Here is a 20,125-nt window from a genome sequence, read left to right on the forward strand (position 1 = left end):
AGTACAGCCCTTGGCCTGACATCTGCCACAACCTGGAGCCACGCAGAATCACAGGGTTGGAAGGGGCCTCAGGAGGTATCTAGTCCAACCCCCTGCTCAAAGCAGGACCAATCCCCAATTTTTGCCCCAGATCCCAAATGGACCCCTCAGGGATTGAACTCACAACCCTGGGTTTAGCAGGCCAATGCTCAAACCACTGAGCTATCCCTCCCCCCCAGGCCTGGCCTGAGTGCCCCTGGATTTACCCCAGCGCCACCGGAGCAGGATGTCGGCCCCAAACACGCCTGGTTTCGAGTTACACCCTGGGGAGCTCGCAGGGACGCGGTGAGAACGGCCTCTGAACCCAGGTCCAGCACCGTGCTAATGGCTCTCGCAGCCAGGATCCCTCCAGGCACACCAGTCCCCGGCTCCGCGCTGGAGGCTTGATCAGGCCAGAGTCTCCTGCAGAAAATCACGCGGCTGGCTCTGCCTGTGCCCGTTGGCCCCCTGGCATGGCAGTGCTGGGCTGCTGCCACCCTGGAGCGCAGCAAGGGGCCCCGGGGGCTCAGCTCAGGGCCGAGGTTTACTCGACACTGTTTATTAGAGGCTTGTTTGTTTATTGTCCGCCAAGGCCAGGGTTTTATTTTTCCACATCCTGCTGTGGGATTTATTTGGACAAGCGGTAACCAGCGATGTTTGGATTTCTTTCTCCTAGGGCAGCACCCAGCGTCCTTGACAGTTACAGATTAAACCTGCCTTTGATGCCATGTTTCCACTGTCCAAAGGCGGGACGCTGGGCAAATTCAGAGGGCCTGGAAACCGGGGGCTGCTTTAGGTGTAGGAGGCGCCACCAAGCCGGCTCCAACATTAGTGTCGAGCGGCATCCCAGCCCCAAGACCTTCCACTCTAGCCCCTGGGTTTTCACTTGCTCTGAACTGCCTAAGAAAGCCATCCCTACCCGGCGCTGCGAAGCTCCCCGTAAGCGATGACACGTCCCTCCGGCTCCTAGCGGAGGCTCGGCCAAGGGGGCTCTGCGCACTGTCCCCACCCTGAGCGCCAGCTCTGCAGCTCCCATTGGCTGGGAACTGTGGCCAATGGGAGCTGTGGGAGCAGTGCCTGTAGGCGCGGACAGTGCGCAGAGCCCCCCGGCCGCCCCTCCAGCTAGGAGCCAAGGGACATGTCACTGCTTCCGGGGAGCCCCCTGAGGTAAGCACCACCTGGAGCCCATTCCCCGAACTCCTCCTGCACCCCAACCCTCTGCCCCAGCCCTGAGCTCACTCTCGCACCCTGACTCCCTCCCAAAGCCCACACCCTGCACCCCAAGCCCCTGCCCCAGCCCTGAGCCCCCTCCCGCACCCAACTCCCTCCCAGAACCCTCACCCCACATCCACTCCCACACCCCAACTCCCTGTCCCAGCCCCCTCCCAGACCCTGCACCAAACTCCCTCCTGGAGCTCACATCCTGCACCCCCTCCCGTGCCCCAACCCCCTATCTCAGCCCAGAGCCCCCTCCTCCACCCCAGAGCCTGCACCCCCAGCTGGAGCCTTCACCCCTCCTGCACCCTAACTCCCTGCCTCAGCCGGGAGCTCCCTCCCGCACCCTGAACCCCTCATTTCTGGCCCCACCTCAAACCCTCACCCCTCCTGCACCCCAATCCTCTGCCCAAGCCTGGTGAAAATGAGCAAGTGAGTGAGGGTGGGGGAGAGCGAGCGACAGAGGGAGGGGGCTGGAGTGAGCAAGGGGTGGGGCCTCGGAGAAGGAGCGGGGCAGGAGCAGGGCTGTGGGGAAGGGCTGGGGCAGGGGACGGGGCTAGGAGGTTCGGTTTTGTGTGATTAGAAAGTTGGCAACCCTGCAAACGTGGGATCTTCATTTTGCACAGCTCTGCCGCCCACGCAAGGGGCAGGACACGGAGATCTGGCAGGAGAAGGGCCCTGGCTGACTGAGAACCGCCTGGAAAACTATAGTGAAAACAGCTTTGGATTTGGGTGAATGGCAAGCCTGGAAAAACATACTGCAGGCTTGCGCGGCCATGTGTTAAAGATGGCAGAGTGGCCATTAGAGGCTGGCTGGCCCAGCTCACGCTGTTCGTGTAGCAACAGAGTGAGAAGCGTTTGCAAGTTCAAAAACGTCTGACTTTCTCCAGCGAGGTTCCCAGACGGCCCTGGCCGCTGGACGTTTCCCCACACAGACCAGAAACGAAAACCCCGGAAAAGCCAAAAACCCCAGATAAAGAAATTAGATCCTCTTTATCAGTTCAGACAAAACCTCCAGCACTTAAAGGCAAAGGCCTGGCTGGGTGGCTGCGGGCATAGACCTTCACCTGTGCAGATGATAATCATAAACCAGTTATTCCTACCGCCGCACCGCAGTGCCCATGTCCCCGCACCGCCCAGCGCGTCAGCCGAGATGCTTTGCTTCCCTCACTCGCCTCACAGTATGCGCACAACACAAATCCCCCTGCAGCCTCCAGCGCAGGCTCCACGCGTAAAGAATTCGCCTGTAAGGCTGGAGACTGGCCTGAGCTTTCCCTGTTAAACCACACGTCCAAACATGCTTCTCTAGGCACAGCAGTTACCAGACCTCGGCCAGAAGCGCTCCACCGACAGCTGACATGGCAACGGGCGCCAGTTCGCTCAGTGAAACAGTTAGATACTGAAATGGGGATTTAAACCCAACAGGACCAGCCCCTAGGCCAGAGCTAAGGTTATTGTGTTGTGACAAAATGGGCATTTGTAGAGTGGCTAAGCACAGGGTGTTTCCTTGGGCAGTATAAAACATAGGATGTCTGGAGCTATTCGGTCTGCTGCCGAGTGCCTGGCTTTTGTAAATGATGTGATGGGAACACACCCGGCTCTCACACAGCGAGCCAAGCCGCTTTGCTTTGTGGATAGTCTGTGCATGCACCCAGCCTAGTGATGGAGTTTTCACCCTCTTCTTAATCCCCTTCCACTGCTCCCTAGTCACCTCGCAGGCCAGTTCAGCCGGGGATTTATGCAGAGAGCTCAGAAGCAATGTAGCCTGGCTGAGCTCGGAGATTACCTCACTGAGTGAAACCACAATTGCTGGATGGTCTTGCTGCGGCTACCCGCCTTAGCAAGAGCTCCAGTAAAGGTTAAGATAAAGAAAAACCCTCACGTTAACTCCTTGGTGGCCAAAGGCACTCGCAGCTCCCAGGGGACAGACACAGCAGAAGAGATCACGGGCCCATTCACCGGACAGCAGCGGGTACAGGGGGCAGCACCCAAGGCGGGGCTTGCCCCATTACAGGCCTGCCGTGCCTCGCGGCGACAGCTAGTTCAGGTCCCCGAGGCAGGCCCAGGCTGGCACTGCTTTGATAGTGCTGGGGTTGGGTGGCAGGAAATATTTTTCATGTGTTTTTGCATATGTCACTGGGTGCCAAGGGGCCCTTGGCTTCACCACAAAAGACACTGAAACTTCCCCAGAACCCCGCCCCTGTGGGCCCAGCCCCGGTTGGAGACATGCCATTTCCAGCACAACACAACGTATGGGTGTGGGGGCAAAAACAAACCCCGCTCAGAACTCAGATACAAGGTGAAAGCTATACATAGAACCACATCAGCAAGTCAGAGATTCGAAGCGCAGCGGGGACCATTAGATCATCTAGTCTGACCTCCTGCCTAGCCCAGGTCCTCACATTTCACCCAGTTACCCCTGTACTGAGCCCAACCACTTGGGTTTGGCTAAAGCACCCTCCAGAAAAGCCTCCAGCTGGGTCCGAAGCCATCAAGAGCTGGAGAATCTGCCATGCCCCTTGGCAGTCTGTTCCAATCGTTAGTCACCCGCCCAGTTACACATTTGTGCCTTATTTCTAATTTGTCTGGCTTCTGCTTCCAGCCGTTGCTTCTTGTCCAGCCATTCTCTGCTAGATCTGAGTGCCCTTCGGTCCCTGGGATTTTCCTCTGGTGAAGGCAGTCATGCACTGACCAAGTCCCATCTCAATCTACTCGTTGATAAACTAGACGAGGTTTAACTCCGCATGGCTGTATTAAATCCCGCTTCGCTTTTCACAGGCCCACCCCGATCGCTCTGTGGGGCCTCGTCACTATTTATAGCTCCGCCAATCTGTGTGCCCGCTGCACGTTTTACCAGCAAGGATTTTATATTTACTGCCCGAATCGGGGCGGGGGAGACGTTGAAAAGTGTCAGGCCCAGGACGGAGCCCGGCGGCCTCCCGCTAGGACCCCATTCGATGAGGATTCCCCTTTTGAGAGCTCCTGTAGCCAGCCCTGAACCGGCTCCCGCGGGCTCTGGTGATATTGCAGAGCGCTCACTTTCACTCTCCACGTCTCCGTTCCCGTCTGTCTCCCATCCTCGGGCTGGGCTGGCTGTGGAGACCAGGAGCTCTCGGAGGCAGGGACTGGCTGGGTCTGGGCAGTGCCTGGTGGGACCTGATCAGAGGTGGGGCCTTTGCCATCCCCATTCCAAGCCCCAGACAAATGCTGAGCCCGCAGAGTCTAGCAGGGAAATCCCACAGGGCAAGGGTAGGCGGAGGTGACCCTGACCCCTGCTAGGAGCCAGCCCAGAGAGCGAGGGATCGAAAGAGGCTGCCTGAGAGAGGGATAAAGGGCCTGGGATGGAACCTGCGGCTAATGCCCGAGCACAGCCAGCCAGCAGAGCGCCCTTGCCAGGAGGAGCCCAGAGAGAGGGGCAGAGAGTCGGAGCGTGGGAAGCCCTGGGCCGGCATCTGAGCGCGGCGCCCTGCCCTGCTGTCTGCATGCCAGCCGCTCTGTCCCCGTCGCTGCGGAAAGGAGGGAGGGCTTTTTTCTCCCCTTTCAGTCCCCCCCCCCAGCGGGCAGCGGAGTGGAGCGGCTAAGGGCTGGCAAACGCCATGGGGCAGGCAGCCCCGGTGCCAGCACATACTTAGCAGGGCACGGCCATGAAAGCCTGGAGTGCGGGCCCACATGCGGAGCCAGAGCGGCTCAGAACAGCCAGCGCTCTGTGCTCTCTGCCCCGCCCGGCTCCTGGGCACGGCCCCGGCAGCGAGGGGGGAGAGGGCTTTGTGCTCCGATCCTCCTGGAGAGCCCTGGGGAGGGGCCTTCCCCCGAAGGGCAGGGCGGCCGCAGAGGGGCCTGCGTGAAATGAGTTGGTGGGGTCTCAGTGCCGCGCCCTAGGCGCCCAGACCATGGAAACGAAGCCAAAAGGCACCTGTCCTGGTACCGGCCTGAAGCGTCCGACATCACCAGCGTTTGCCAGGCTTCGGGACACTGCACGATTCCAGGCACCCGCAGGGGAAGGGAGCGGGACAGAGACGGAAGCGAATGCTACAATCCGACGTAGCTGTACGCAGTGCCCCCATCAGACAACCCAGGGCAGCTGCTGCCAGCTCAGAACCAGGCTGCCCCCCTTCGAGGCAGCGCCCGGCCCTAAGAGCCCCTGCTCGCAGGTGACGAGTCTGAAAGCTGCTGGATCTAGAAGATCTTGCCCCGCTGCAAGGACAGGAGCCCAGAGCTCACCAGGAGCTGGACGAGGCAACACACTTTCACTGGCTGCGCTGTACCTTCACCCCGAGAGCCTGCAGGGCCAGGGCTGACCAAGGGCTCAGTGCAGACGCGGCAGACAGCTCTAAACCCAGCTGAATGGCCGCATGACCCAGGCAAGAACGCCCAGCTTCTCTGACAGAGGGCTTGTTGTCACGGAGTCCCCGGGCGATGCTGTTGAAATGCTCCCTGCGAAGCCAAGCAGGACTCTGGGGAAGTCTCCTCTCAGGGAGCAGCCTGTCTGTAGGACACACAGCTCACCCGGCTTCCACCTTCCTGGGTCCGACCTCGGAGCATTCAGCCTCCTCTGCCCCTCCGTGCACTTCCCACAGCGAGTCCACTCAGGCGGGGTCCTGGGGAAGCCAGAGGGTCCTGCCCCCCAACTCCGCAGTCAGACGGGACTCTCAGCCAGCCAGTAAAACAGAAGGTTTATTAGACAACAGGAACATGGTCTAACACAGAGCTTGCAGGTGCAGAGAACGGGACCCCTCAGCTGGGTCCATTTTGGGGGCAGTGAGCCAGACAACCATGTCTGCCCTTCACTCCATGTCTCCAGCCAGACCCAAACTGAAACTCCCTCCAGCCCCTCCTCCCCTGGGCTTTGTTCCTTTCCCAGGCCAGGAGGTCACCTGAGTCCTTTCTTCTCCAACCCTTTAGCTCTCACCTTGCAGGGGGGAAGGGCCCAGGCCATTATTTGCCAGGAAACAGGGTGTCGGCCATTCTCTGTGTCCAGACCCCTGCACACACCTGCCCTCTAGGGCTCTGCAATGAGCATACATCCTTATCCCACCTCCTAGATACTTAAGAACTGCCTAGGGGAAACTGAGGCACCCCCACACTATTCAGAGGAAACATTAAGAACAGTCCCACTTCGTCACACTTGTCCTCTGGCTTCTCACAGAGCTTTGCCAGGGAGGTCAGCACCGTAAACCTGCATCCCAGGGGGCTCCCAGCCTGGGCGAGACACCCTACCTATCTCTGGTACGGACAAGCCCTACCCAATACTCTGAACCCTATGGATGAGCACCCAGGGCCTGCCCACGCAGAGCCTTCCTGCAGAGCAGGGACTGGGAGGAGCGGGCAGGTGCCTTCTGGTCTATCCCGCGTCTGGGGGACCAGGCAAATCATTAGAATGAAGACACAGTTAACGCCATTCATTACAAATAACTGGCATAAAATGCCACCCGCAAGGCTGCACAAAACTTGGCAGCCACGAATCTACATACAAACGACTTCATCACCTCTCCCCGAACGCCCCCCACAATTCCAACACCCCGTCCACCAGCCAAAGGAACGTCAGCGACCAAAGTAAAACCCATAAGCCTTCCCCAGGCAGAATCACGTCCCAAAAGAGGAGAAAGACAGACCCCCCCTGGAGCTCACAAGGGATCCACTGTGGAGTTTAATGTGGATGGTGCCTAGATACTATGGTGATGGGTGGCAGGATAAAACAGACTAGATAGACAGATAGACAGACAGAGCTCCACAGAGCAGAGCTGGGGCAGCAGAGGGGGGTCTGGAGAGAGGAAGCCAGCAGGAGACAGACGCCCCCCTTCTATATTTGCTCCAATGATGACCTAAGCCCCAGCACAGGGAGTCCCCAGCAGGGGAAACAATGGGACACTTTCTTCCTCCGCTGGGTGGATTCCTCTGCTGTTAATTACAGAGCAAGAGCGTCTGCTGCCCACGGCCTGGTGCAGCCGGGGACCTCTCCAGGCCATGACCGGCCTCACCCCAGCCCAGCCCGGCAGGCGGGGCTGGCTCGGAGCTGAAATGCAGCAGCCGCTTCCAGCCCTCCCAGGCGGTGGGAAGCCGAGCTCAGCTGCGCACCCGGAATCAACGTGGTGTCTTGGGAGGGTCAGCGGAGGGGGGTCCCCATCTTCCATCACACGGCGCCGGGGTGGCGGCCTGAGCCAGCTGCCCCTCCCATCCCAACACCCTCCATGCAGCGGGAGTCTGGCGCCCATCCAAGTAGCTTCCTCCCCCCTCCCCCCGCAATCCAGCCAGCCAAGGGGCGGCCTTGGGACCCCAGCCGGGGCAAGCCGCCAGGCTGCTGCTGGCCAGGGGCGACTCGAGCCTTGAGGCACCAGCCTATCCGGTCCTTCTGCCCCCCACTGCTCCGCGGCCCCTTGCTTTGCTCTGAAGGAAGGACTGGGTGCGGACAGGGCCGCCTGGCCCTTGGCGAGGGCCCACCCTGGCAAAGCCCAGCGTTAGCACAGAGCTCTGGTGAGCAGGGTGGCCATTACCTCTAGCCCTGCTGGATGATGCAGGCGAAATCTGGGCTGATCAAGATGCAAGCAGCAGCCCTGGCCGCAGGCTGCCTGCTCGGATCTGCGCTGCTGGTGGCGACAATACTCCTGCGTGCAGACATCTGCCGGGTGCCGGCTGGGCAGCAGATGCGGTGCGAAAGGCCAGCCAGCAGGGAGCTGGAGAAGGCAGAAAAGCCTAGGCTTGCTGCAGAAAAGGGGGGTGGGAGTTGCCCAAAGCGCCCAGTGTTGGCCAAGCTCCTCCGAGTTTTCCCGCTCACTTCAGTGAGAGCTGGGCTGGGCCGATGCTGAGCACAGTCCAGATCAGCGCAGCTCGCTCGCGGTTTTCTCACAAGCCTCGTAGCGTGGGGCGGTTCTCGTACAGCCCCACCTCCCGGAGTCCTGGGATTCGAGGGGAATCTTGGCTCGCGTTAGCAAAGCAGTACGTTTCCAGCACCTCCTGGCTGCAGGGAGAAGCTAGGAAATGTGACCCCTACAGCCTCGAAGCCCAGAGGATGACTGACCCGACCCCAAGCGGGTTACTTAAAAAACCAAAAACCTCATGATCTTTCAAGCCAATCTCATGATTTCTGTGGGGGGCCAACTCATGATTTTGGAAGGTTTGACGCTGGAAACACAATGCTGATCCCAGCTGATCCGAGGGGCGGGAGGGGACCTGCTAACACAGCCCTCCACAAGAACCATCCCCTTTCAAACTACGTGAGCCCAAATGTCCCAGCTTATTCCCGATGGCACCCCCTGCAGGCCATCAAATGGCCGTGCACTCGGACACAAGTTAGCTGCGTCACCCCATTGGGAAGCTCTCGCTGGCTGAACGAGCCCGAGAACCAGGGAATGGAACCCAGCAGCTCTCGGTTTGTAAATTAACCCTTCCAGATGGCGCGCCTGTGATTTCCCAGCCTCCGTTGACCTATCTAAATGCAGACCTGATCCCCAAGCCCCATGCACCTCTGGGGGCCTTGAACCAGCCAGCACCCCAAAACGCCCAGGAGTTGGCATGGCCCGTCGGCACCCACTGTCCTGCTCTGCCCCCATCCACTGACAAGAATCTCTGCTGGGTTTGCTGCTTGTTTTGTTTCCTGCTGAGGATGACGAAACACACACGCGTGCACGCAGAGACACACGCGTGCGCGCACAGAGACATACACACACTCGTTCTATGCCATGCCCCGCAGTGGCCTGGCAAGGAGATGGCCGGGATTCCTGGGGGAGGCACCAGGGTTGGGCCAACTTTCCACTGGACTGAGTGCTCTGTGCTTGGGGTTTTTTTGCTTCATTTGATGTCACTCTTCAAAGCGAAAGGGAGACGCGGGCAGAGATTGGGGGGGGGGCGGGGGGGGAAGAGACGCTCAGGGACTGGGGTGGGGACAGAGGCCCCTGCCAACCAGGCTGAGGCGCCATGGGGGCCTCCGAAGCTCCCCACTGCCAATCCTCCCCGAGGGTGGTCTAGGGCAGTCCCAGTGAAGTGGTGGCACAAGGAGCCAAGTGGACTTGGCAGCGTCTCCCCCTGCATGCTTGGTGCCAGCTTGCTGCCTCCAGGGTCACCCGCCTGCAAACACAGCGTCAGCCACCCTGGGTGCTGGGCGACATCTCACCCACGGCACCCTCACCATGGCAGGGGGATCCAGACTGGGCTGGGTGCCACGTGCCGGGCGACTAGAACCCACGCTCTAACATGCCTGGATGGGGCCTCCAGCCCTGGGGGGCATCCTGGTGAAACGGACCTGGGCACCGTGTGGCTGCAGCTGCAGGCGAGAAACCAACGGGCCTCCAGCCCGACCGGCTTGCGAGAGCCCTTCTGTGCCAGCCCAGGACACGAGGCCCCAAGCAACTCGCTGCTCAGGAGACTGATCCAACACTGTGCCTCAGTCTGGGCAATGCAGGGAACATTCGCACAGCCGCTTCTGTCTCTGAGCTGTCCGGGGAAAGAGCCCTGGCCCCAAGGGCCCCTCCATCTCTCCCCCCAGCACCGCAAGAAGAGGGCGCCTGGCCCAGGACGAAGGAGGTCAGACAGCCCCAAAGCGCCTTGAGAATAAGCTAGAACCATATTCTGGGCTTGCCTATCCCGACAGCGGCAAAGTGCTTCCCAACCCGGGGGGCCGCCCCCTCCATTGACTCCCCCCAGGCTCTGCACCGGAGCCGGGGATCTGCCCCTCCAGCCCTGGCTCCTAAGGGACGAGCCATCCCTGCAAGTGAACAGTGCAAATCAAACAGCCTGACCAGGCACTTCCCTGGCTGTGGATCCCAAAGATAAACCAAGCAGGGGCTGGGTACGGGGTGTCCTTTAAAGAGACTCTCGGGCCCTGGGGCTCATGGACGCAATCCTGGAAACGGCCCTGTCCGAGAGCGGGGATACAAACACGCCTTCTGCCGGCGGGACACCTTGCCCCGTATTGCGGCAGGGGGCGCGTACTGTCCTACCTACACAACCCCGACTGCCTGTGCACAGAGCCCGGGCTTGTGGGGGCAGTGAGCGCATGTCACCACACTGAGCTTCCCAAAGGGCTCGCTGACTGCGGGTCCACCAGCCTGGGGCTGCAGTCGGGCCTGAACCAGGCCTGACGCCACGAGGACTTGCACCAGGGGAGGGGCTGACCCAGGACTTTGAAGGGGCAACTCCAATTCGCCCTCCCAGCTGCAGAGCTCCAGCGGCAGGTGGTTGGGGCTAAGCCTGATCCCCCCCAAACCCCACGTTCTCCTCAGCGCTCCTGGTAAGGACCCAGGCCCAGAGCCCCAGCAGGGCCCAGGGAGCCTTAACGCCTCTCCAGAGGAGGGACGCTCCTTCCACCGGCTCAGTCACGGCCAGGATGAAACATGTGTCGGATTGCGCCCGTCAGCCCCCCAGCAATACCCCTATGGCCCAGCAAACCTCGCACTCCCTTTGCATGGCCCGTCTTTAATGCTCTCCCAGTTACTGGCCCTAGAAGGGAAAAGGTTTCCCCCCATGAAGATGCCAATTAAACCAAGAAAAACTCTCTGCAAACGCTGCCCTTGCTCCAAGCGCCACGGCAGAGTCCTGGAGCCCCACGCGAGCTCGGAGCCCAGGTACGCTCACATGGGCTGCAGCCAAGTGACCCCAGAGGAGCCTGGCACCGAGCGGGTCCCTGGCACCTGCCCGCCAAGCCAGGGCCAGTTCTGCAGCGGGTGTGAATGTGCTGGAGCCGACAGACCTAGCTCCAGTCCCTCTCCCACCAAAGCTTAGCACTTCTCTCAGGAATATCCCCACCCTCGCCCTGCCCCTCCCTGCTAGCCCCCATGCGGATCCACCAGCCCTGCACCAGCGTTCTGTCTGGGGGGCTCAGACAGTCGCCCCTGCCTGGCTTTTGGGCTCAGAGCTGCACCCCCAGCCTTGCCTCTGACTAGGATCAAACGGAGACAGCGTCTCTGGTGTCCCCAGCTCCCCTCAAACCGTAGGGCCCTGAATGGGCTGAGTCCGGCCGGCGAGGAGACCAACACTGCCAGAACGAGAGACAGCCGCAAATCTCACCTGCGCCCCCACCCTTCGTACGGACTCGAGTCTCACTCGTGGGAGCACCCCCCAACACTTGCTTTCTTGCTGCCACTCCGGAGCACCCAGGCTGGGCACCGTGGGCATGTCCTGACCTATAGGCAGGAGCCAGCAGCCATCCCCCTGAAATCGTGACATCCAGCGACCGAGTGCCTGGCTCCGACACCAGCTTGGGCGTAACGCTGATTGTAAACCGACTTGCCGAGTGGCGCTGCCCAGCTGCCCGCAGCGTGTGCCCCGAGAAGGACGCCGCTGGGATGGCAGGTTGTGCCATTCCCCAGTGCGGTGCCCTGGTGGCACGAACCAGCAGAGCGCTGCGACTGCACCAGCTGTTCTGGTCTCCCCAGGGAGAGAGCGGGGAGGTGGCAGAGGGGTGCCAGTCCCTCCTCTCCCCAGCCAGGCGCATCCAGCAGAGCTCAGTCTGAGACGGTCAGCAGAGCACACCCCAAGCTCCCTCAAGCCATCCACTACCCCCGCGCAGCAATCGCACCAGGCCGGAGCCTCACCTCACGTCAAGCAGCCCAGGTCCACTGGACCTGCTGGAGCAGGGCCGATTCACACCAGCTAAGGACCTGGCCCCACACGTTATTGGGTCGAGTGGAAAACCCATGACGGGGACAAGGTTCATACAGTCACCATCAGGACAGGACCGGGGGCCAGGTTCCCATCTCAGCTACTCCACCAAAGTCAGCTGAAGTACATCGGCACTAAACCAGAGTGACTCCGGATTGGCACCGGGCGCGAGCAGGACGTCCCTCGGCAATCCCCTCTCTGCCTCAGGGTTCCCCCAGAAGCGTGACACTCCCTCGGACAGACGGGATGAAAGGGCCGTGTTTGTTGTGAACGCTAGCAAAGGCCTCTATCCGGCCAGCTCCGAGCACAGACGAAAATAGAAGACAATAGACATAAGCAGCCAACAAATGTTAACGCAGACAGATTAACGAGCTCCCAAGGCAGCTGGGGAAATCTGAATGAGCCCGAGGCTGGCCAGACCCCCGGCTGGCGTAGAGGGGGGCACAGCGCCGTGGGGGGCGCTGTGGTGGCACCGGGAGAGGGCGCTGGTGTGGATTGTGAGGGAAGGCAGAGCAGGAGAGCCTGGCGGGAGGCTGGCGCGGGCAAGACCACAGCCAAGGCATGTGCGCAGCCAGACTGGCGTTTACACTGTGCTGCTGGGTCCCGCTTCCCCCCCCAGTTCGCTCACAGGAGCCGCCCGGCCCCTGCTGCCCCCTTCCCCATCACACTGAGCTGCAGAGAGTGGCCGCTTCCCACCTGGGGGTGCCCTGCCCCCCTCACGTGGCGTGGGGCGGCCAGCCAGGGACGGAGCGTGACCCTTAGCAGCAGAGACAGACCCCCATCCCTCTCACTGGGGCAGGCCACTGAGACAGTGACACTCACCAGGGGATGGCCGGAGTCACGCCATGGACTCAGCCAGGGCAAACCTGGAGCACCCCCCTCCCTCCCCAGCCAACCCTTGTCCGGTCACCCTGGGGCAAACCTGGAACACCCCTCCAGCCCGACCCTGTTCCAATCACCCCGGGGGCAAACCCAGAGCAACCCCCCAAGCCTGGTTCCGGTCACCCTGGGATAAATCAGCTTTACCCCCATGTCCAATCAGACCCAGCATGCCCACGGGCTGCCGGGCTGGGCAGCGCCATCTGGGCAGCCCCAGCCCACAAGCACCAGTCGATTGGCCTGATGTCCCGATACTATCCGGACTATCCTGATATTAGGGTCTTTGTCTTATATACACAACTATTCTCCCCCCAACCCTCCCAGCAGCCTCCTCCGGGAAGGGCGCCCCTGGCCCAGCACAAACCAGCCCGGCCCCGAACCCGTGTGCCGGAGCGGCTCCCCATCCCTCCATCCTACCTTCAGAGCCGGCTGCCACGGCCACAGGTCCCCATGCTGGCCCGGCTGCCCCGACCCGCGCTCGGCTGCGGAGAAAAGGGGGGATTCTCCCCCCTGGCCTGCAGCGGGAGGCTCGAGAGCGCACACCAGAAAACTCACTCGCGCTGGCCCGCCCCCTGCAGCGCGCCCCCCCCGGCCCCACTGCAGGGAACCAGAGCCTCTCGCTTCCCAGCGGTAACCCGAGGCGCTGGCAGAGCCGAAAACCAGGGCACTGAGAGCAGCCAGCAGCCAAGCCCGGAGTCGCTGCCAGCTGGGAATAGTTTTTATTGAAAAAAAAAAAAAAAAAAAAAACCTTCTTCCCGCCCCCGCCCCCACCCCCGCCTGGGCCGCCCCTCGGCCCCCAGCCATGCCGACCGCACGCTCCAGAAATTCCTAAAAATAACCTCCCAGCAAAGTAACAGCTCAGCAGCTGGGGGAGCGGGGCGATTTCAGCCCCCAGGCAGCCGCAGGTCGCCAGGCAGATGGGGCAGGCCGGGTTCCAGGCCGGGGGGCTCTGCAGCCAGACGGGGGGCCCAGAGCTGCAAAGAGCAGGGCAAGGCGCTGGTCCAGCAGTGAGCCCCCTCTCGCTCCCCACAGGTTAAACAAGTGTGGTATAGCCCGTCACGTCTCTGGGGGTGGGTCGGGTCCCTCTGGGCCTCTCCCCTCACTAACCTCTGGGACCCCGGGACAGACGCTCCTCCAGCCCCCCTCCCGGGAGGGGGAGGGGAATGTCCCACCAACAGGGGAAGGGAGAGGTGCAGGCCTGGGAACCCCAACAAGAGACGGTTCCAAAATGGATCTGAACCAGGCCCCCAAACCCTGCCAGGAGGGGGTGTCAGTACCCGGCCTGGCCATTGTCAGCCCTCAGTACATGAAGAGTTTGCCAGCCTGGGTGCAGACGGGCCTGGGGAGGAGGGTTCCGGCGCTCCTGGAGGCTGAGAGCGGGCGCTGCCCGGGCATGGCAAACTGGCCTGCCTCACGACAAACGGGGGCACCACCAGTTCAGTCACCAGAAGGCTGGTGAGTGCCCGGAGCAGCCCTGGGGCTGTGACGGGGCTCACGACCCAGCCAGGCCGCGTTTGCAGCCCGAGCAGGGTGCCCGGGCAGGAGGAATCCCAAACCGCACCATGTCCCTATGCCCAGCGTGTGCCAGCCACTGGTTCACACCAGTGCCAATTCCTTGGCCCTCACTGAGCTGCCTCCTTAGGCGCAATGAGCTCTAAATGAATCCCACTACAAAACTACCTTCCACTTTGCCCCGGTGGCACGCCCGGGACCCAGTTGCTGGGGAATGTCCTCTGTCCCTCGCCTTGTCCCCGGCCAGCCCCACGGCACTTCCCCCACCAGTGGGCAGAGGAGAGGGAGCTGTGCTCCGGGCTGGGAAGCTTTCTGGCCTCCGCTCCCTTCCAAGCACGAAGGCTCCCGGGTCAGCCAAACACTGGAGCTCGGCAGCTCCAACCCAAACAGCCACCGTTCCTGCTGGCCTCCGGCGCTGGGGCACAGGGGAGCCTGCAGCTGGCCATGTGCTGTCCCTCCCTTTCAAAACAAAGCCACTTTGGGCACCCAGCGGTGCCAGGTGAAATACACGCCCTCCCCCACATGCACACAGGGTCACTGGGGGTTCCTGGGGACCAACCCTGCCAGCTAGGACCCATTAGCTCCTTGGCACCTGCAGCAACCTGGGCCGGGCGTCAGGCCGCGGCCGCTCACAGCAGAGATGGAACGACACAGGGCTGCTGCACCCCCCTCCCCAAACCCCTCCTGGGACGGACCCAGCGCAGTGGGTAGACAGGCGCCGAGCACCCTTGTCGCCTGCTAAAGTCCACGGGCTCAGGGCTGCCCGGGCTCAGCCAGGGCTCCCCAGGCTGTAGGGGCGGGGGACAAAGGGGTCCTTGTTGTTCAGCCCACCCCCACCTGGGATGCAGGGCCAGTGCCCTCTTGGAAGCGACACCCCCCCAGGGCAGGGTGGGGAGGGAACAGGTCTGCACCGCTGAGACCATGCACCCGAGACACTGCCTCCTCCATGGCCTTCAGCACTGGCCTGGTCCCAGAGAACAGCAGCTGCCCCAGCCACTCAGCTCTCGCCCTCCACGTCGCCCAGCAGCCGCCTTGCTGAGCTGGCAGTGCCCACGCCAGGAGCCAAGAGTGGGCAGATGCTGCCCGCGGCCGCCTGCCGTGATCTCAACGTCAGCCGGAAGGAGAGGTGGGAGGCGCACGGACAGCAGCAGGCTCTGCCTCCAGCCCTGCCCCGCCCGGTATCCATCAGCCCAGCAGCACTGTGCAGCCCCCCAGGGGTCCCTCGACTTCATTTATCCTCGGTGACTTTACTGGCATGACAAAGAAGGGGGGCAATTGCTGCCGGAGCTAATCCACCCGCACCACTTCCTCGTAGGACACCTCCCGCTCAGCAGAGTCCCTGCCCAAGCCGGCAGCCACGGAGCAAGGCACAGGACGGTGTGACGGGAAGCAGGTGCCCCGGCCCTGGGGCTCAAGAATCACCCTGCGCCTGGGGGCCTCTCGGTCAGAAAAGCTCCGATGGGTCCCCTTCCTGTCGCCAACGCAGCCGCGTCCAAATCCAAATGGTTCCGCAAAACAGAAAACAAGGCTGGTGTCCCATTTCTGTCTGCAGGGTGAGTGGCCCCAGGATATTGGAGAGACAAGGGGGCTGAGGTGAGATCTTTTACCGCCAGCCAAGCTGTCGCACTCCACAGAGCTCTCTTCGGCCCTGGGACCCGCGGAAAGGCCGCTCAATGCAAGGGAGCAGCGCCTTGCATTGCCGCTCAGTGCAAGGGGGACCGGACTGCTCAGCGCACCTAGCTAACCCCGATCGCAAGAGACACTCCAGGTGCAGTGGCCAGCGAACAGCTCAATGCCCAGCCCCGAGGACGAGCTCTGCGTAGGCCGGAAAGCTTGGCTCTCTCCCAAACACAGGTTGGTCCAATCAAAAGGTTTTCCCTCCCCCACCTTGTCTCTACCGTCCCGTTTCCACCTTTGCAGGACGAAACATTCCCACTGCTCGTTCTGAAATGGCTGATTTTACACGACGGCGCGTCTCAGAACAGGGAGCGGAACCACAAGGGGTTAAAAAGGAAACATTTCAATCTACCAAAACTTTTTTTTTTTTTTTTTAATTTCCCTTTGTTTTGCTCCGATTCAAAACGAAGCCAAAGTTTCAAAATCTCCAAATCCTCCATGAGACGGAATTTCTGGTCTCTGCCCCGCTCTAGCTTTGGACATCAAAAATCCGGGCCCGTATGCTGTGAACAACGGGCACGAGGGCTACAGAAATCTCCTCGCACACGAGGGCAGTGGGGCGGAAACCTGCTCTCAGCGCTCAGCGCTGCCGGAAACAAAGGCCTCTAGCACTTGAGCTAAGGGAGCATACCTATAGCTAGCGGCAGTAGTAGCTGCTTTATCTTCCACTCGTGTCTTTCACACACACTCTGGCCCCATCAACTGCAGCCGACTGTAATGTTGTGTAACGGCACAAATGCTGCAGGAAGGACGCAGGCATTTTGTAGCTCCAGCCCCCCCTTGACCCCAAGCGTCTCTGGCTTCCCCGTGGGAGCTGCAGGCTCCAGTCCGAGAATGTCCCCAGGCCGTCAGACAGGCTGAGCGAGAGCAGGACAGAGGTGAACGACCTTCTGTTTTGAAAGTTGTACCGAGTTAACATTCGGCCAGCTAGAAGAGTGAACCTGGCCCCATGGGAGGGGGCATGCACCACTTTCCACAGTGGGCACACAGCCAGCGCAGGAGCGGACATGCATATGATGGGGCAGGAGACCCTCGCGCCCAGTAGGGGGCAGCGCTGCATGGGCAAACTATGGCCCCAATCCTGCAATCAGACCTGCGTGAGCAGAGCTGCTCGGTTACCCCTGACCCCTGGGCTATGTTCCCTGTGCACACGTCTCCTCGCTCCCGGCAGGGGCAGGATGCGCTGCTTGGCAGGCGTTGCTCCCCGGGGTTCCTGCCAAATCCCACACACCCAGGGGGGTCAGGGAGTTGATCTGCAGAGCGTCCCGATCAGCAGCCAACACCTCGGAGGCTGAGTCAAGCCAGGCCAGGCCACACTACGCTCTCTGCGGGTTCACTCAGCACTACCTTCCGCCCCCTACGTGTGGGGTGAGTATCCAGCAGCAGACAATGCTCCCTCATTGCCACAGGCCGTGCACAGCTGTCCGTGAGGAGCTGAGATGTGGCCACTCCCCCAGAGGCTGCCGCAGCTTGCATGGTGCTAGGAGAGATGCCTCCCCCTTCCTCGGGCCTCCAAGGGGTTCGCAAACCTGAATGCATCTAGTCAGCCAGTCACTCTGCAAGCAGGGTCAGGGGAACTATGCTCAAGGCACAGATGGGGAAACCGAGGCACAGGGCAACTAAGTGACTTGCCCACAGTGAGCCACAGACAGAGCTGGCAATTACTCATTAATAACAATAAGAAGAAATGACTCGCTAAGCCCCAAATGTGCTCTGTGCTGTAACAGACATGGCAGGAGATTAGGCAGGGACCCTGCCCCAGCAAGCTCAGCCTAAGTGAGCATTTGGTGATGGAAACCAGACCTCTGGCTCCCAGGCCCCTGGCTCATTACACAGCCCCCTTTCCTGCCTAGGTGGGGTGGAGGGTTTGCGGGGCCCAGATTCCTGTCTGGGCTGCAAGGGGCCACGTTTTCAATAGCAGTTCCCCACCCTATATGTGCGCTCAGCTGGGCGAGCCTATAAAACCCCAGATAGCAGGAGAGCTGACGCTGCCCAGCACGGAGGTACCTAGCACCTGTGTGCAGACAGCAGGAGAAATGCCCCTTGCACCCGGGTGAGAGCGGGTGAGCCCACGGACATTCCAGCCGCTCTCGCACCGAGCCCTGCGACAGGCTGATGTGAAAACCAGAGCCAGGCCGTGGCTCTGTTCTCAACTCTGTCCCGTCTCCGGAACGACCCACACTCGCCCATTGGCAGTGGCTCTGCACCCTCCTGGCACGTGCCCAGACGCAGCCCAGCCATGCCCATCTGCCCCCGCCTCTCGCCTCCCTCACACAGACGGCCCTTCATGGGACATGCACAGCTGCTGTGGCGTCGGGAGCACCCCCCCCCCCGATCAGCACGGCCGGCCCCCGGCCCCGGCCCCTCGAGAAGAGGCCAGATGCTGAGCTGGTGTTTGGGAGGGGAGCGGGAGCCTGCGGATGGAGATTGTAAAGCAAGCCTCCCTCAGGTGCATTTGCCTTGGCTCCGGCTCAAGCCAAGCCAATTAGGGCTACAGAAAACAGCTATTAAAAATCAAGGAGAAAAATAACGTTCTCCCCCGCTGGGCCCCGGGGCTGGGCCGTGGTTCCTTGTCAGGCTGAGCCCTGGCGCTATCAGGCCCAGCTGGCAGCGGGGCGGGAGGGGTCCGTAAAAGGACAGCCTTGTTTCGGAGCAAGTCTCTGCGGCACTTCCATCTCCCAGCATGCCCAGCACCTGGGCTAGGGGGGCACGGGCTGGGAGGATGGGCTGGGCCCAGACATTTTCAGCAGCTCCTCTTGAGAACAATGGAGACCCCCTCCCTGTCCCCCAACTCCCCCACTCCCCCGAAACCGCTGGGAGCCAAAGGCACTCAGCTCTGGGGGAAAACTGGCCCCAAGGGCATGTTGCTGGGGAGGGGATATGGGAGCGGGGGCGGGGAAGGAAGGTGATCCAGTTCATACCTGCAAACAGGACAGAAAGAATGAGCTCGCCGCCTGCCGAAGAGGGATTGCTCCCGTCCCACCCTCCGGCACTCCTTGGGCAGGTTAAAAACTAGAACACAACCATGGCACACAGGAAATGGATTAAAAGCCGGTTAACGGCTCCTTCCCCAAATGTAGCTGTAAAGGGGGAAACCTCATCCAGTGGGTCTGTTTCCAATGGGGTCCCGCTGGGATCGGTTCTCGGCCCTGCGCTATTCATATTAGCGACCCGGCAGACAACATCAGATCCTCACTGATAAAGTTTACAGATGCCACGCAGGTTAGGGGAGGGGTGAATATGGAAGAGGGCAGGTCACTGATACCGAGCAATCTGGTCACTTGGTAAGCAACATAATATGCATTTTAATACAGCTAAATGTAAACGTATATACACCTGGGAACCAAGACTGCAGGCCAGACTTACAGTCTGGGGGCCCTCTCCTGGGAAGCAGGATAAAGATCTGGGGGGCAGGACGGGGAATCAGCAGAACAGTAAGCTCCCAAAGGGCTCGTGCGATCCTGGGATGCATCAACCGAGGAATCTCCAGTAGGAGCAGGGAGGTTGTTTCCCTGTGTTTAGCACTGGTGCGACTGCGGCTGGGTTCCTGTGTCCAGTTTTGGGGCCCACAGTTCATTGTAGCGGGTTCAGGGAGGAGCCGCGAGAATGAGGAAAGGATTCGACAAGCCGCCTTAGAGTGAGAGACTCACGGAGCTCAGTCTCTTTAGCTGAACAAAGAGGAGGCTAAGGGGTGACGATCGATAAGACCCTACATGGGGAACAACAAAGGGCTCTTCCATCCAGCAGAGGAAGGTCTGACAGGATCCAATGGCCGGAAGTTGAAGCGAGACAAACCCGGGCTGGAGATAAGGCCTACATTGTTAACGAGGGTCATTAACCATTGGAACAACGAGGGTAGGGAGGGATTCTCCATCCCTGACCACTGCTAATTCAACAGTGGCTGTTTTGCTGAGATCTGCTCTGGGGAGTCCTGGGGGCAGGCCTCTGGCCCGCGTTCTCCAGCAGGTCGGACTCGATGGACACGTTGGTCCCTTCTAGCCACGGACTCGATGACTGCAGGAGCCTGACGCGGCACAGACAGACGCTCTCCCTCACGCCGCACGAGAGAGGAGACGGCGGCAGGAGAGTCTCGCTGGCTGGGCACAGGCTGAATTGCCCCCTCCACACCCAGCCCTGGCCAAGAGCAGAAAGTAAAACAGCCTCCCACCTCCCGGGGGACGGGGCTTAGCCAGAGCCAGCTGGGTCCAGGCCCAGCTATGCTGGTGCAGGC

At 61.0% G+C, this 20,125-nt stretch overlaps 1 protein-coding gene across 5 annotated transcripts in view; it reads right to left on the reverse strand.

Moving 5' to 3' along the window:
- The window catches only part of IL11RA (interleukin 11 receptor subunit alpha), a 72,481-nt gene that overhangs the window by 26,485 nt on the left and 25,871 nt on the right, over positions 1-20,125 (reverse strand). The window contains exon 1 of one of the 5 annotated variants that reach the window (XM_048850246.2): positions 13,123-13,368. The exons of the other annotated variants lie outside the window; for them this stretch is intronic. The gene's annotated coding sequence lies outside the window, so the exon portion shown is untranslated. Of the gene's footprint in view, positions 1-13,122; positions 13,369-20,125 lie in introns of those variants that run through there. 5 annotated transcript variants of the gene reach the window in all.

This window comes from Caretta caretta, chromosome 5, assembly GCF_965140235.1.
Source record: "Caretta caretta isolate rCarCar2 chromosome 5, rCarCar1.hap1, whole genome shotgun sequence".
Classification (NCBI taxonomy): Eukaryota; Metazoa; Chordata; order Testudines; family Cheloniidae; genus Caretta; species Caretta caretta.